This window comes from Capsicum annuum, chromosome 8, assembly GCF_002878395.1.
Source record: "Capsicum annuum cultivar UCD-10X-F1 chromosome 8, UCD10Xv1.1, whole genome shotgun sequence".
In the NCBI taxonomy this organism is placed as follows: domain Eukaryota; kingdom Viridiplantae; phylum Streptophyta; class Magnoliopsida; order Solanales; family Solanaceae; genus Capsicum; species Capsicum annuum.
Genome location: NC_061118.1, coordinates 173,191,855 through 173,197,486, shown reverse-complemented (window position 1 = coordinate 173,197,486; position 5,632 = coordinate 173,191,855). Strand labels below are relative to the sequence as shown.

The 5,632-nt window shown below is 30.0% G+C and overlaps 1 long non-coding RNA gene across 1 annotated transcript; it reads left to right on the top strand.

The window, feature by feature from the left end:
* The first annotated feature begins 1,294 nt into the window (after positions 1-1,294).
* On the top strand, positions 1,295-4,479 carry LOC107840633. The gene is made up of 3 exons (XR_007043849.1): positions 1,295-1,726; positions 1,836-2,347; positions 3,508-4,479. It is a non-coding gene; the product is annotated as an uncharacterized LOC107840633 (long non-coding RNA).
* The last annotated feature ends 1,153 nt before the right edge of the window (positions 4,480-5,632 follow it).

Here is a 5,632-nt window from a genome sequence, read left to right as displayed (position 1 = left end):
AAGTAAATCAGTTTCTTATCTAGTTTAACGTGAATCTCAATATTTATAGAAGTATTTCCTTCCTTAATAGAGTCCTATTTTAGGAATATTTTTCTATCCTATTTTAAAAATATTTTTCTAATTGATCAGTACAAAAAAAATATTAATTGATTCTCCTTTCATATATTTTAGGAGTCCCATATATTTTAGGTGTCTAGTTAATATAATAAAAAAAAAATACTAAATTGAAGAAAATAGTGAAAAAATAATTTTGTCTAAAGGAGAGTCTTTTAATGAAGGACAAAATGTTCAAATCACGTTTCTAAGGCCTTCACACTTTTAATATATTATAGATAGATTAAAAATTATAAATTATAGATTATAAATCTAGATTATAGATATAGATTATACATTAAAAATATAGATATAGATTATAGATTATAGATTAATGAAATAGCCTTTCAGTTAGTTTAGGATCGATCTTTAATATGGTAATTAAAAAAAAAAAGATTTTTAATATGGTAGGTCTTTATTTTTATTTCATATATTATTTATTAATATTAAAATAATATGAGTTCCAAATAAACTAAATTAAACGTTACTTATAGGAATTTTAGTCCTTTTTCCTTTCTTTTCTAGATACTAAAGTTCCGGTTTTAATTTGGTTCAATTTTGTATTAAACTTTATTAACGTGAATTTTAGCTTTCTTTTTCCTTTTTAATTTCGGATGTTAAAGTTCGGTTTTAAATTTGATTCTATTTTGTCTTCTTTCTTTTTTTATTTCAATTGAAGTAATTAAATAAAAAATTCTATTTTAGGAGTATTTTTCTCTTTGATCAGTATAAAGAAAAATATTAATTGATTCTCCTTTCATACATTTTAAGAGTCTCATATATTTTTGGAGTCTAGTTAATATAATAAAAATAATAAAATAATAAATTGAAGAAAATAGTAAAAAAATAATTTTATCTACAGGAGAGTTTTTAATGAAGGACAAAAAGTTCAAATCACTTTTTAAGAGCCTTCATACTTTTAATATATTATAGATTGTAGATTATAGATTATAGATTATAGATTATAGATATAGATATAAATTATACGTTTATATTTTCGAAACATAATTAATATAGGATTAATTTGATAAAAATAAGCTCCTACTTTATAAAATGTCAAATCAATAAGCACCAATTATTTTAAAAGTGAGGGAGTAAATGTAATAGCATTATCTCCCATATTACTAGAACTAATCTTAATTCATGGACCAACACCATTTGTTATTAAATAATTAAAATTAAGAGGGTGGAGAGTGTTTGACGGTGGTTGTAAACTAAACAAACCTAGGATTCCCTGCAACTGTACCATAGAGTGCCATTTCAAAGACTAGCTAGTAAAAATTGTCTTTACGTGTTTATTCAATGATTATAATTTATGTGCAATCCCAAAAATATTTTAATAAACGGATCATGAGAAGTTGTTACAATCCACAAGGTATTACTAAGTGGATCCTCATTCCTCGAGATATATAAGTTGGAAAATGGAAACAAAGGATACGTGTTATATGCATATTGTCTCGTACGTGGTTGGTTGAAAATTGAAATTGCTATCAAGTTGATTTCGCAGTAGTTTGTGTGGGGAGGTTCAGCCAGGTTCCAAACATACATCCATTCAATGGACCCCAAAAGTGCAGCCAACTTTTGTGCCGTAGTTGGATTCCTGACATTGCCAGGGAGTGCTCAATGGTTAATGGTGAGTACTGCTACTTGTGATCTTATTCATTTAATTCTACCTCTTTATTGTTTAATTGTTTATAAACATCAGCTAGATGCTACTGTTAATTTGCACTAATGTCTTAAAGTTGCAGGGATTGAACATCCATGCACAGTAGTAATCAGGACCCTGCATTGGAACCTTGCCGATTATTTTCCATGGGGACTCAATTTGGGATATCTCTATTTATGGTGCATAAACCCGGTGAAGGCCTTTTTCTAAGCCTCCTCGCCACAGCTTTTTCACCATTGGTAATTTATTTTCTTTCAGGACTCACTAAAAGTCTTAGCAATGATTTAGTTATAGTACTACTACCGGTGAGGAGCAAATAAGAAAAATAAATACAATTGCTGTAGTGCCAGAGGGCTTGTATGATAGAGTTGAGGAAGGAAGTATAAAGCTCATCAAGAAAGCAGAGGATTTTGAATTCTCAAAAGAAGGTATTGTGTTCGAGGGTGAAGCCGAACCAGTAAAATTTGACTTAGTTATACTCGCTACTGGCTTCAACGAAATTGATAAGCTCAAACATATTTTTGAATCATCAAAATATCAGGAATTCATAATAGGCTCGGATGATTCTACCGCAGTTCCCCTGTACAGGTGCGTGCATAAAACAATAATAACTTTTGCACGCATGCACCCGAATTATACGTATTTCTTTGCTCTCTTTCACCATTTCTAGATATTTAAAAATTTTTGTTTAAGTTTATTAACATTATAAATAAAATAATTTTTATGAACTTATTACAAAATCTAATGCTATCATTCATGATATTATTTAAGTATTACATGTATTCAGTATATATTTAAGTATTACATGTATTCAGTATATATGTATATTAAAGTTTTGCTTATGTCTTATTCTTAACTGTATACATGGATAAGCGAGTTTTGTCATTTTATTATTTTTAAATTATAATTTAATTACAATATAAATGGATGATCATTTAGGAATTTTTATAAAATATACATCTATTTTTATTAATTATTTTCATAACTTATATCAAAATATATCTATAAAACTATCACTCTGTGATTTTACTTATACAAATAAATATTAAGTATTATTAATAATTTTTAAAAGGAAAAATTGTTCATTCATTTAATTATTAAATGTCAATAATATATGCACTTAAATTACTATTTCTCACTTCATTTAATTATTAAACGTCAATAATATATGCACTTAAATTACTATTTCTCACTTTTCGTTTTCTTTTTCCTAATCAATAGTGCTTATTTTTTTCAGCAGAGATTTTTTATATGAATATTTTAAAAAAAAAATCATGATTTGAAGAAGTAAAAAAAGAAAAACATTGGCTATGTAAGGGAAAATAGACATTTTAAAAAGTTAGAATAAAAGAGAGAAAATGTCTACCATTCAAATTGAAAAAATGTTAATTTTAAAGTAAATTTGAGAATGTAAATAATGTTTTAGCAACTTAAACAAATTTTATAACTATAGAAACTAATTACTTTCTCTCTTACAACTTTAGAATATTACATAAAACTTTATAACAAGTTAGGCAAATATTAAAGAGCCAAAAATAGTGTAATTTCTGATACATGACGAATTAATGTTCAAAATTAATAGTTAGTTCCTACCCCACTTGCTCGTAAAGATTATTTGGCTTCAAGCAAATTAATTGGCACAAGCAATTATTTTTTGTATCCAATGGGTATGGACCCTACCAAAAAAAATGATATTTGATCCGTATGGTTGGTGTAAAATGACTTGAGTTTTGTTTTTGTATAGCCAGGTACGTACAATTTTCCATTTGCAGAAGAGATAATGGTGCGCCAGAGATGTTTCGTATTCTAGACAGTTTTTCCTAGCTTGGATTTGTACATTTTGTTGTCATATCACGATCAAATCAAACAATAAATACTCCGATCAGAGCAGTCTAAACACGACACGAAGGCAAACTCATGAAAATATCCTTATGTCAAAATAAATTGAATGAACATTATCATGCAACTTTATTGCATTCTTTTTTTTTTTTTTTTTTTTGGCTTTTCTAGGTATCCCCAAGGCCGGCAGCCGTGAGACTAATCCTCCGTTCCTACTGTCAGCGCACTAAGCGGTAAGGAACTGGCTCAAAAGAACTTAAGCCGCTCGGGTTGGCGTGTTAAGAAAAAAAAGATACCGTCCAACAGAAATCTCAATGAAAATTATTGATAATACAATTGCTGATTTTGGTTTGTTATTATGGAATTTTAATTATTGAACTACAGGACATCAACTGGATAATTTTTTTCAAAAAATCACAGTTAGGTGCCTATTTGGTTGCAAATTAGCAAAAGAATTCATCGTGCATATTGTTGTTGCAGTTGGTAAGCATTGTGATAATACCAATAGGCAAAGTTACTAATATATATACTACAACATCCATAATATATTACATCTCTTTACGGGGTGATTCTTTATCCGACGATATACTTTGTATGTCAAATTTCTCTAGCTATAATGTTAGATCAATTAATAATATAGAGATTTTTTTTATCATTGTTCAATTTATTATTAAGCTATACTTGGTACAATTCAAAACATGTGTTTTATTATGTCTATGTAATAATAATATATTGGGGTCCTAAGTGTTGGGTTATTGTGTCTTTTTTCCCTCCTATATGGATAAATGAAGCCCAATTTGGACCAGCCCACTTTTGCCCATAGGTTCATTACTATGAGGCATATATATTGATCTTTTTAAGTCTTATTCACCATCACAAAAAGAGAGTTTTCAGCAGTCAAAGAAAGAAAAACAAAGCTGATTTTCGCACCTAAATTTCAGCCACAGCTGTCAACTTCAAATTGCGATTTTCGCTTCGTTTCTTGTCCGATTGAGATGATTTTTGGACTGCTTGTTCCTCTCATCTCAATCTTTGATTAGGAACTGACGGAGCTTGATTTGGTGGCTTGTAGCTCCTGTTATTCATTCTCGAACAATAGCTGCATTTTTTGTGCTTTCACTCCTTTATTTCTCTAGTGTTTGGTGTTGTGGTTTATGTATTGTTTCTTGTTGTTTGACACTTGTTTTGTGGTCATTTTGGAAGACAATATTATAAATCTTTGGTGATTATAGTGGAGGTTTTGGTCCCGTGAATTTTTTACTCTTCACACTGAAGGGTTTTCCATGTAAATCTTGTGTCTCGTGTGATTGCCTTTATTCTTATCTTGTTTCATTTGTTTGAGTTGTTTGTTGTATATTACTCTATTTTACTTGGGTTTATTTGTCTCCTCTTGGTTCAAGTTGAAAGGGAAAGTTTAGTCTTGGGTATTTTCCGTTGCTACCTCGTCAGGCTCTTTGATTGTGTGCCCGTCTTTCCTAACAAGTGGTATCAGAGATTTGGTTGTTGTTGATTGACGATTTGAATAATGGAGGCAAATATGAGCAAGATGGTGTGTTTGAATGGTAGTAACTATCATACTTGGAAAGACAAGATGAAAGATCTTCTATTTGTCAAGAAAATGCATCTACCTGTGTTTGCATCTACTAAACCTGAATCCATGACAGATGAGGATTAGAAATTTGAACCCTTACAGGTTTGTGGCTATATCAGACAATGGGTTGAAGATAATGTTAGAAATCATATTATGAATGAGACACATGCTCGAAGTTTGTGGGACAAGCTCGAGACGCTTTATGCTTCGAAGACTGGCAATAACAAGTTGTTCCTGCTTAAGCAATTGATGAATATCAGGTATAAAGAGGGAAGTCCTATTTCTGATCATATAAATAATTTTCAGGGTGTCCTTGACCAGCTGTCCGGAATGGGTGTAAAGTTCGATGAAGAAATTCATGGACTTTGGCTTCTTAAAACTCTGCCTGACTTTTGGGAAACTCTTCGAGTTTTTTTGACTAATTCTGCTCCCAGTGATATTGT